The sequence below is a fragment of the Hyaena hyaena genome, unplaced genomic scaffold, assembly GCF_003009895.1.
Source record: "Hyaena hyaena isolate Hyena2069 unplaced genomic scaffold, ASM300989v1 scaffold_151, whole genome shotgun sequence".
NCBI classification, from domain to species: Eukaryota; Metazoa; Chordata; class Mammalia; order Carnivora; family Hyaenidae; genus Hyaena; species Hyaena hyaena.
This window is the reverse complement of record NW_024080783.1, coordinates 1709247-1720437: the sequence shown is the minus strand read 5'-3', so window position 1 is coordinate 1720437 and position 11191 is coordinate 1709247. Positions and strand designations below refer to the sequence as shown.

The 11191-nt window shown below is 54.0% G+C and overlaps 1 protein-coding gene across 3 annotated transcripts in view; it reads left to right on the top strand.

Moving 5' to 3' along the window:
* Positions 1-373: 373 nt before the first annotated feature.
* Positions 374-11191, top strand: part of NEK6 (NIMA related kinase 6) — an 86385-nt gene continuing 75567 nt past the window's right edge. Inside the window, exon 1 of one of the 3 annotated variants that reach the window (XM_039239068.1) lies at positions 374-514. The gene's annotated coding sequence lies outside the window, so the exon portion shown is untranslated. Of the gene's footprint in view, positions 515-3677; positions 3700-8125; positions 8161-11191 lie in introns of those variants that run through there. The other 2 variants (XM_039239065.1, XM_039239066.1) reach the window with 2 other exon arrangements.

Below are 11191 nucleotides of genomic sequence, written 5' to 3'. Positions count from 1 at the left end.
AGTATGCCCAGGACCGTGAAGGGAGAGCAGTGTTAGGTGACGGGTACACAACGATGGGTGAGAGGGGGTCCACGAGTTCGCTGATTGCGGACCCTAATCCTAAATGTCTAGAACCCGAGACGGGGTGGAGGGGAGTCGGCCGGGCCTGACTCCCTGTGAGAGTTTGGGCCTCAGTTTCCCCATCTTTGAAATAGGGCGCGGGGTGCGGCTCAGCAGAGCGGATCACTAGCGGTCCAAAAGGCTCCGGGGCGCGGAGCGGTCCCGGCGCCTCGCGGTAGCCGCGAGGCGCCCCCCGGGCCAGCGTGGCGGCAGCGCGCACGAGCGCAGGGGGCGGCGCGGCCCCGCCGTGGGGAGGGGCGGGAGCGCGCGCCGGCCCGCGCAGGCGGCGGCGGAACCGAGCGGACGGGCGTGCGGCCGCGGCGCCGCCGACTCGTGTGGGACCCTCCGCTCCGGCCGGCCGCCCGCCGGGCCGCGCGCCGCTCCTCCCGCCCGCAGCCGAGCCGCCCGCGCGCTGGTGAGTGGCCTGGGGCCGGGGCCCGGCCGGACCGGGCCGGCGCGGGCCGGGGAAGGGGCGGGGGCCGGGCGACGGGGCCGTCACCCGCGACCGGGCCGGGGGGTGCGCGTGCCCGCGCGCGCGGCCGCGGCTCGGCGGGGGACGGCGGGCGGCGGTGTACGCGGGAGGTCGGGTCGCGAGTGTACGCGCGAGTCGGAGTGTCGTCCGCGGGCGTGCGTCCGAGCGTGCGTGGGCGGCGTGTGTCGGTCTGTCCCTCGGGGTGTGCACCCGAGTGTGCGCGTGCACGTCGGAGGGTCTGGGCGGTGTGGTTTGCTGTGACTGAGTGTGGGGGACACGCGCATGGCTCCCTTTTAGAACAGTTATTGTTTACTGTTTGCCAAGGAGTGCGCTTCTCGTGGGATCCCAGATTTGTGAAGGAGTTGTGTGGGTTCTGGGAGTACGTGCGCGCACGTGTGTGTGTGTTCACAAGTGATTTCTGTGTGCATTTGTGAGCCTTTGAGGACTGACGTGTACAGACGTGCATGTGAATGTGTATTTTGTGTCCGGGAATGTGTGAGTGTGTTTGTCATGGAGGCCGAGGGCCCCCCCTTTGCACCCACCAGGCATGTTGTATGATGCGTCAGCCCCTGGCCGCGATGCCAGGGAGCCCACGGAGAGACGTAGGCCAGGGGTGGGCACCTGGTGGGTGCTGGGCCTTGAGTGGTGAATGAGGGCCAGAGGTCAGACGGGAGCCAAGGCTGGGCCTGGCAGAAGAGGAGACCTCAGAGCCTGGCCTTGGTGGGGCCCACTGACGGGACCCTGCATGGGGCTCCCGTGCCCAGGCTGGGCCGGTGCTGTGGGGCTACTTGGCCTGGTGCTGGAGGACTTGTGTTCAGTTCTTCCTAAATACCCTTTCTGGGTCTCCTGGCTTTGTTCTTGCCGGTCTCTGGCCCTGGCAGATCTCTGGCCTGACCCTGGGGGGACCGGGGTCCCAGGATACTTGTCTGTGTATCTGAGGGTCTCTGTGTCCCTGCCTACTCTGCTAACTAGATAAATATTCATCCGATTTATTCATTTGTTGAGCCTGGGCTCCAGGCATGAGCCCCCAAGACCGTCACAAACCGCACAGCAGGCTTGCGACGCTGGTTTCCAAGGTCTGTCCTGCAGCTTTGAGGGGCGGTTTTGGGGGGGACCTTAGACATGTTGAAAATCTCTGCAGTTGAAGGTCTCGGTTGCTTTAAGGCCACCTTTAGAAACTGCGGAGCTCCCTAGTTCCCCTGAATTTTCAAAACTCAGCTTGCCTTTCTGGGAGGAAATGTCGTGCGCAGGCAGATCTTGGGACACACATTTAAAAATCGTGGTGTTAATGGAAGAAGAATTTCATTGAAAAGGACGTAGAGCCGGCTGTTCCCAAAGCAGCGGCTCCCAGGGTGAACTTTGGACGTCTCTTTTAGCAAACAAAACCTGGAAGGAAACAAAAAAGACCCACATTCTTTTTCTTTTTTGTCCTTAAAAAAAAAAACAACAACGAAGAAAACACCTTCTGGGTTTGCTGGAAAGGCTGCCTCTCCTTCTCCCCTCAAGGCCAGGCCCTCCCTCCACCCCCCACCCCCACCCCCAAATAAAATATGCCTGTGGGGAGCTGCAGATGAGTCACTCCCTGGCAGAGAGCCCCACGGGCAAACATTTGGGAAGGTTCTTGCCTAACTTCCCAGAAGAAAAGGCCCAGGATTTAAAATGGTCCCTGTGGTTTGTCAACCACTGCCGTCCCAGTCTGCTTCGGAAATGACTAAAAAGTAGTTTCTGTCTTCGCAAAACAAAGTCTCAGGCTGAAGCTGTGGCCCAGGTTGGTCTGGACACTTGGGGTTTCAAGAGGGTTTAAAGAATCGAAGCTCCTGAGTTTGCTGGGTGGCACTGCCAGTGGCTCTGGGCGAGGTGGGGGCAGGGAAGGGGGAAAGGAAGCCCTGCTCATGGAGCCCCTGCTGTGCCCTGATCACAGTTGTGCCAGAGAGGTCCAGCCTGTGTCCTGGGTCTGCGGAAAGGAGCCGGAGGCAGAATCCTGTCACTCGCCTGATTTCAGGCCTGTCCTCTGAAGGTGCACGGACTGGGTGCTTGGTGTTTCTACACACATCTATTCACTTAATCTTCACCATGATGTAGGGGGTTATTATCGAGCCTCAGGGCTCAGAGATGAAACGATAATTTTCTGGAAGTAGCGCTATGTACAGCTAATGGCCATCATTCGTTGAGGGTCTTCTGTGTGCCAGGCACAGTACTGAAAGCTTTAGGCTTATTTCACTCAATCCTCTCAGCAACACTATGAGATAGGAACTATCTGAATATTTAAAACATTTTTTTTTTTTTAATTTTGAGAGCAAGAGAACATGCGTGTGTGCAGGGTAGGGTCAGAGGGAGAGAGGGAGAGAATTTAAGCAGGCTCCACGCTCAGCACGGAGCCTGAAAACACAGGGCTCGATCCCACGACCCTGGGATCATGACCTAAGCCAAAATCAAGAGTTGGACGCTCAGTTGACTGAGCCACCCAGACACCCTTAGATGGGAACTATCTTGATGCCCATTTTACAGATGAGGAAACTGGGGACACAGAGAGATTAAATAGTGTGCCGAGGATTGTGGGCTGCCATGCGGTTGACCTTGGAGTTGAACTCAGGCTTGTCTGAGCAGAGCCAGCGGTCTTCCCACTGGACCTGGAAAGTACTGGTCACAGTCTTCCAGGTTCCTTCAGGGCTGGGTTCCTCAGCCGGCTCCAGCCTTCCGGGACAGCGCTTCCTGAAGGTGCTGCCCTCCTCCCTTGTCCACTCTCGCCGCTCTGCTGTAGATGACCCACGCCCAGGGCCAGGACTGTCAGATAGAAAGGTCTACAGTTCACATTTTTTTCTTTGCTCATGAAGTGCCAAAGATTGGTTTCAGAAGGGAAGTGTCAAAACAATTGTCGAAAAGAAAAGAATATTCCCTTCCTCTTCGTGGGTGAGAGCAAGCAAGGGAGTTAGAGGGTGGAGAGTGGAGGACCCTGGTGAGTCATCTGAGATTAAATCTGGGTTGGCATCTCTAGGCCCGTGTAGGGGAGGGAGCAAGCTGGGACACTGCCTGCAGGCAGAGCCCAGTGTTCGACCCCCAGTGATGGCGCGGTACCTCCAGGGCCCCGACTCCCAAATCTGAACACCTGACGACAGGATCATTTCCATGTAGGCTGCTTGTCACTTGCCATTTTAGCCCTGTGCCTATCTCTCTTCCTTGTTCATTTTCCTTTTTATGATGGTTTATACTATGCTTTGCTTGAAAGGAGTGTTGTGTGTCAGGACCTGTGTGGCTTGGGGTGCGTGGTGCCCCTGAAAGTGTCCTTTGATGTTGGAAGCAAGAGGTATTTCTCTCCCTTCTGAGTGTGTTCTGCAAATTGATGAACATTTGCAAATTGCTTTGAGATGCGTTAATTTAAGGTGTGAAATAATAGATCTTGTGTGAAGGCTCAGCCACATTTCTGGCATTGATGGATTTCTCTCCCGTCTGGCCTGTGATTTGGGGAGGTAAAAATAGTCCTTGTTTCTACATTTATTTATTTATTTATTTATTTATTTATTTATTTATTTTTGCTGATGTCATTCTTCGGAAGTGGTGTGCACGTACCACGGACTTTTCTTTTGGCCATCACCTCGGACGGTTGCCAGAATGTGGAGCTTTGGGGAGCAAGGCTACTCCTGGAGTGTGTTTGTGTGGGGGGTCATCTGGGGTGGTCTGAGCACCTTCTGGGGGTCTGTGAAATCGCTTCAAAATGAGTGGGTGGCAGATGATGACCAGGATTGGCCAAAGATCCTCAGTGGCTTTTTGGTATTTGGCCATCTTTTAATGTCTGACTCTTGGGTAGTGACAAGATGGCCTTCGGAGAAAAGGTTTTATGTTTTATGGGGATTTTTTAGCCTTTTATTTTTAAAAGTAAGCTGTATACCCATTGTGGGGCTTGAAATCATGACCCTGAGATCAAGAGTCAAATGCTCTATCGACTGAGCCAGCCAGGTGCCCTGACAATATTTTATTTTAAAAAGAAAAAATCAGGTCAGTGGCTTCACGCATTCTTGTCTGAGCTGGGTGACACACTCACAGTCTCTTCCTTTGGCCCAAACTGTGTTAAACCAGCAGCCTTCTCAGACTCAGCTTCCAGACAGGAGCGGACATTGGGGCAAATCAGTTGGTGGTGTAATTTCCTGTGACGTTCAGTTTGGGAACTTGAACGTGGAGTGTGATCTAGCAGTTTGACATCTGTCCCTCTAACAGACTTGCTTGTGTGGAAACAGACCCACATACACAGCCTCTGCTGTGTTGTCTCCAATTCTGGATTTTTCCATAGACGACTGCTCGGGTGGTCTGGTGGCAAAGGCCCGGTCTTCTGGCTGGGCCTCTTGGCATCCACCAGCAGGATCGCCGCACCCCAAACCCCACCGGTTGCTTTGGCTGGATTCTGGGGGCTGGACGAGCGAGGGGCCAGCCGAATTGAAAGGTGGCGCAGCCAGGATCTGAAATGCATTCAGTTCCAACGGCCTTGATCCGCATGGAGCCATTCTTTCTTTCTCTTAGACATCTGTGTGATGGTGACCTCATAGAAAAGAAAAAGGGGCTTTATGTAGGAATTCCATAGAGTGTGAAGGAATTTTTGCAGGGGGAGGGGGAGGGAAGCTGCCATTGAGAGCCTGCGGTGCTACATTTCCTTGAGTTGTTGGAGCCCCACACTTCAAAATTAGGCTGGGGGAGGGGCAGCCCTTGACCTTGGCAAACGGAGCTGGCGCCTTGGAGGAGGCCTCCTCCCCAGATCCCCCAGGTTGTAGTTGAGGACATGGGGCTAGTCCCTCAGACCCGTTCTCACTGCAGGGGGGTGGCAGACTTGGAAGCTGTCCATCACCCCTCTCCCCATGGCCTCCCCTGCCTTGTCCCTTGTTGTCCCCAAAGTCTTTGAAACTGGGAATTGTCAGAAAGAGACCTGCAAAGGGGCATCTGTTACCTTGCAAATGACCTTTAGCTCTGGTCAGTCCAGAGCAATCCAGAAAAGAACCACATGCCCATTGTACAGAATGGAGACTGAGGCCCAAGGAGGGGAAGGCACTAACCCACAATCACATTTAAGAACTTGACCTTTGGCACCACACGGAGTGAAGTGGGAGTCCCAGAGCAAGTCCTTCGGAGCCTCAGGTTCCCCAACTGGAAAACAGACAATATTAGGACCTCATAACGTTTGAGGGAAGGACTACAGGAAATAGTGGATGTAAAACCCTCAACACATGGGTAGCACCCCGGAAGCGCTCCCCCGAGATTTTATGGGAGGTGAAAAAGCTAATTGTTAAGGACCCGCCTAGGCTCACGGGACCAGGAAGGTCGTTTCTCCTTCACGAGCATTTTCAGTGTCCCTGCCTACTGGGGCCCTGAATGAGGCTGAAAGCAACGTCGGGGCCTCTTCAGGTGCCGCTGAAGCACTTCCCCGTGACCATGACCCTCAAAATAGACCAGGAAGAGACGCGGCAGTTTGGACCGAGGCGGGCTTTGAGTCAGGGTGCTCTGGGCTGCTCAGGGAACCGTCTAGAAGTCAGTGTTTTGTGCTCCCCTCCACCCGCCCCCCACGCGGCTCGGAAAGGGAGCCGTATAAGGTTCTGACGTGTCTTCTTGGAGTTGGAGGGTCTCGGGAGGCCCCGAGCGCTGTGTCAGCCACAGTGTGTTATTAAGCAAGGCAGATGTTTTGTTAATTATTTACACAGCGTCGGCCCCATCAGAGGTCTGTGCTGACAGAAGCGGCTGTCACAGACCTGGGCCCGGGGGCATGCAGAGCCCTCATGGAGGATCCACACAGCGAGGCCCCGGGCTGGGGGCAGGGGGGAGGCCGTGCGTGTTTGGCGCTCCCTCCTAAGCCGTTTGGGGTTCTGTCGGGCTGGCTTGTTGTCCCTGGGCGGGGGTGGGTGGGGGGAACGGGTGGCATCCTTGTCCCGCGGAAGTGGCCGCCTCTCCTGAGGCAGCTTCTGTGGGCAACAAGCACTCTTCACACCTGAGACCCTGCCATGGTGCATGTGGTGAGGGGAGAGCATCAGCAGAGCCACCTTTGAATGTAGCTCCTCTACTGCCTCATCAGGAAAATGGGCCAGTAGCACCAGGCTTGAGGCCCTTGATTCTTGGACACCGTTTGGCAGGGAGGAGGGTGGGGGGTGATTTGCCTTAGAAATCCAACTTTAGGGCACCTAGGTGGCTCAGTTGGTTAAGCGTCCCACTCTTGATTTCAGTTCAGGTCACCATCTCGTGGTTTGTGATTTCAAGCCCTGCATGGGGCTCTGCGCTGACAGTGCTGAGCCTGCTTGGGATTGTGTGTCTCCATCTCTCTCTCTCTGTCCCTCCCCCCACCCCAAATAAATAAACATTAAAAAAAAAAAAAAAAAGAGGGACACCTGGGTGGCTCAGTTGGTCAAGCATCCAACTTCAGTTCGAGCCCTGCTTCGGGCTCTGTGCTGAGAGCTCAGAGCCTGGAGCTATTCTGTGTCTCCCTCCCTCTCTCTCTCTCCCTCTCCCTTTCCCTTTCCCTCTCCCTCTCCCTTCCCCTCCCCTGCTCAGGTTCTGTCTCTCTATCTTTCAAAAATGAATAAACTTCCAAAAAAATTTTTTTAAACAAAAAAGAAAGAAATCCAACGTTAGAACCAGATTTGTGAAAAGAAAAGGGTCTGGGAACAGAGCCTTCCCTGAAGGGTCACTGAGGTAGAGGGACTCTAGCTGGAGAGGTCGAGTTGGGGTGGGGGGCGCAGGGCAGACCTGCCCCTGTCTTCCCACAGCTCTAACCCTGTTACCTGTTTTACATGAGGAAGGTTCACACAGGAGTAATTTTAAAAAAAGGTTCTCATACGAAACATCCATAATCTACAAGTCCATGTGGGCACAGAAAACAGATTGCTGGTTACCAGGGGCTGAGGGAGGGGAGCATGGGGAACAACTGCTTAATGGGTACAGGGTTTCTTTTTGGGTGATGACAGTGTTTCCGAACCAGAGAGAGGTGGTGGTTGCGTAACACCGTGAGTGTGCTAAAAGTGAATTGGTCACCTCAGAATGGTTCATTTTATGTTACGTGGAAAAAAATTTTACAAGGTTCCGATGCTTAAAAATAAAAGCATGAAAGTCTCTCATTTTACAGATGGGGAGACTGAGGCCCGGAGAGACTGTGGCCAGCTTTCAAGGTCACGGACGCTGTCCCACTTCTCAGGCCAAGGCTCTGGTCATGGTGCTTGCGCCTGAGCTGTGGGCGAAGAGTCTGATGTAGAAACACAGACCCGTTCACAGTTGTGCGGGAGGAGCGGACCCTGGTTAAGCAGACCCACCTGCACCCGCTGGTATGCGGCTGTCCTTTCGCTCGTTCATTCGAGAAAACATCCCACCGTTCTGGGCCAGGCATTACTCTGGGAGCTGGCCCAGAGACGCTGTCAGGGCCCCACCCCACAGCCTCTAACCACCTGGTAAGGACAGTGGTTGCGTCACCAGCCCCTCTGGGTGCCCGTGAACATCTGCGGTAGCATCTTTCTGGGTCTCATTCTCTGGGGAAGCAGGAAGGCTTTCCAGGAGGGAGGATGTCTGAGACAGCCGTGAGGGAGACTCGAGGTTTGCCTGGAAGTCTGAGAGGGCTGGGATGAAGGGTAGGTGGGCTGCAGGGTGAGGGGGGATGGGGCTGCGGGACGGGGTCCTGGGCTGTGGGCAGACCCCCAGCAGTGTGAAGGCGGAGACCTTTGCCACTTCCCCAGCTCTTGACCCCTTCCATAGGGGATTAACTCACTGGGTCCACCCAGCAGTTCTCCGATGTAGATGTCCTGATGCCCGTTGTGTGGACGGAGAAACAGAGGCTGAGACTCCAGGACCCCTGTGCTTAGTGAGTTACAGTCAGCGTGAGGACCAGATGGAAGCTGGCCGCACCGGGGTCTGGTCTGTGAGTCGGAGGGTAGAGGCTGCCATCTGAAAGTGCCTGTCATGTGGGCTGTGAGTTGGTGGCCGGGCCCAGGGCTGGGAGAGGGCCTCCTCGGCAGCTGGGAGGAACAGCACATACCAAGGAGCAAATGGTGGGGGAAGAGGCTGCCGAGGCCTGCGGGGACCTGGGGGGGATTTGGTCTTTACTGGAAGGGCCATGGGGCTCCACTCCCTCTGCGGCCTCACAGCTCAGCAGTCTTTTCTTGCTGGCTCCACTTGAGCCGTGTGGCCCCCTGAAAGCTTTCCTCAGACAGGCCAGCAGATGCTGCCCTCTGTCCCCTCTTCCTGACCCCCCCTGCCACCTACCAGTATTCCCCTGACTTGCTCCTAGCCACAGAAGTCACTTCTCCAGAGTGACCCTGTAATCCCATCCTGTTGAAATGAGTCCCTCACTCCTTTACTCCTCTCTCCCCGACCTGGTCTCACTTCTCTTCAGGACCCCTACCCCTTCCTGATTTCCAGACTAGAACGTAAGCTCCGTGAGGGTGAGACTTGGCCTGCGGATCACCATTGTATCCCCTGCGCCCAGCACTGTGTCTGGCACATAGTAGGTGCTCAGCTGATAGTTACCGAATGAATGGAAAGTTTCAAGTGGGCAAGCGGCAGGATCCTTGAAGAATGTCTACGTGGAGTTACCGAATCTGTTAGCAAACTTTGCTTCTCCCAGCGGACAGGGAAGGGCTGAGTTGTGTCCAACTGACCCCTCTTTGTTCAGAGAAGGTTTCTTAGAGCAAGGCTCAAATCATTCCACGGGAGAAAACTATACTTCTAGAAGGGCCTGTACCTCTCCGAGTTACTGGTATCTTTTTCTTTACTCCTTTTCCTGCAGAGGTCATTCTTGATGGCTGTATAGGAGCGACTTTGGGTTGGCTTGAGTGAGTGCGTGGCTTAAAAAGCTACATTATTTTATCAAGCATACATTTTTATTTTCAGAGGACATATCTTTTGGGGGTTGCTTAGGGCAGGGGAAGTGTTTAAGCCTCCCAAGCCACCTCTGGGCATAGCCACTGCTGTGCAGCAAATGAGCAGAGCCCTCCAGAGTCCACCCAGCCCAGAAAATGGGGGAAAGAGGAAGTGATTTCCTATCTGGTGTGGCCTTGGCGGGCCACCAGGGTGGGTGTCCAGATGGCGGGACCTCTGGGGACCACATGGCAGACAGACAGGGAGCTGGGAAGAGGGAGCCCACCCATACGTTTGGCAGGTCCCCCGAGTCCAGCCGGGTTTAGTTACACCAGGATCTCAAGTGCAGACTTGGCGTGCCTGACTCAGTGTGCATGCATTTCCTTCGCTCATCTCCCCCAGGACTTTTAGTGGCCTTTTGTGTTTGTTTTAAATGCCAGTCTCCTCAGCTAACCCAAGAGGAAACAGGACTGGATTTTTGTCTGTGCAGAGGCTGGGAACAAGGGTGAGGGCTGCCCACTCTCGATGGTGACTGCACAGCATCTGGGAACTATGCAAAGAAAATAGTTGTACTCCAAGCTAACAACTTTTGTTTGCACATGCTTTTGTGGCATCCCAGGCCTCCAGATATCACCGATCTGTAGGTTAGACACAGGATGAGCAGTTTCCAAACTCTCAAAAGGACAGCGGTTTATACACGCCTGTTAGTGATGTTTGGGGACAGGAGAGGCAGTTTGGAAGACGCTGTTTGGTTGCTAGTATGTAGGAAGTTCATGGATGCTTGAATGACTTACGGGGCGGCATCTTTGAAATTGCACAGTGCTGAAAATTCTAGGACATATGGTCACTGTGATGTGCTAATGTTAGCAATCGAGATATTTAATTACCCAGAAAAAACCCCTTTGCCTATCCACTACGGGTTACTGGAGACCCTTTATTTCTCAGGAGGAAGGTCTCACACTGTGTAATCCGGACCAGCAGACAGGGAGTCATTAGCCCTCATTAATTTATTAGCTAATTAAGTGATTTATCTGGTCACACGTTTATTCTTTCCATTGCTGTTCATCAACAACATTTGCCGGGTCCCACTCTGTGCCTGGCCTGGTGCTGGGCACTGGGGACAGAATGAAAAGCAAAAGCAAAAATTACTGAATCCCTTCTGGGTGTCAGCCCACTGCGTGGTTGTGTGGGCTACAGGTGAATTCATTTCCCTGTGGTCGTTTACTGAGCACCTACTATGCACAGACCCATGGAGATGTTGAATGACAATGACTCAGTGCCTTGTGGTTTGAACTCTCCCCGCATTTTGATGGGGTCTTTCGGCTCTGGCCCCACGTTTGCTGTGACAAACCCAGCCAGCCACCATTCACAGGCCCTGGAATGAACCAGAAACAATCCAGATGCCCCAGGAACCGACGTGAGAACAAGGCATCTCCTTCACACGTTGTGTCTCAGTTCCGCATCTTGCCACCACCCAGCATTTTGAGACAGAATGTGAGATCTCGTGGTTGGCTAAATACATAAATATTTTATGTCTCGATATTCTGAAAACGAAGCCCAAATGCGCAGAACTGCAGCACATCGGTGCTATAGATCATATGTTATAATAATCTGATGACATGTTGTTTAAATATTTATGGACTGATGCGCCATGACAATGGGGGGAGAGTGTAGTCTTGGAGCAGAGTCGGGGCAGATGCTAGAAAGGAGGGAGCAGATTCACGTGATCCTGGGAAGCGCCGTGCGATGCTCAGGGTTCTGATGTGATGTTTTGGGGTTTCATGACAATAGCTGTGGCTGACATTT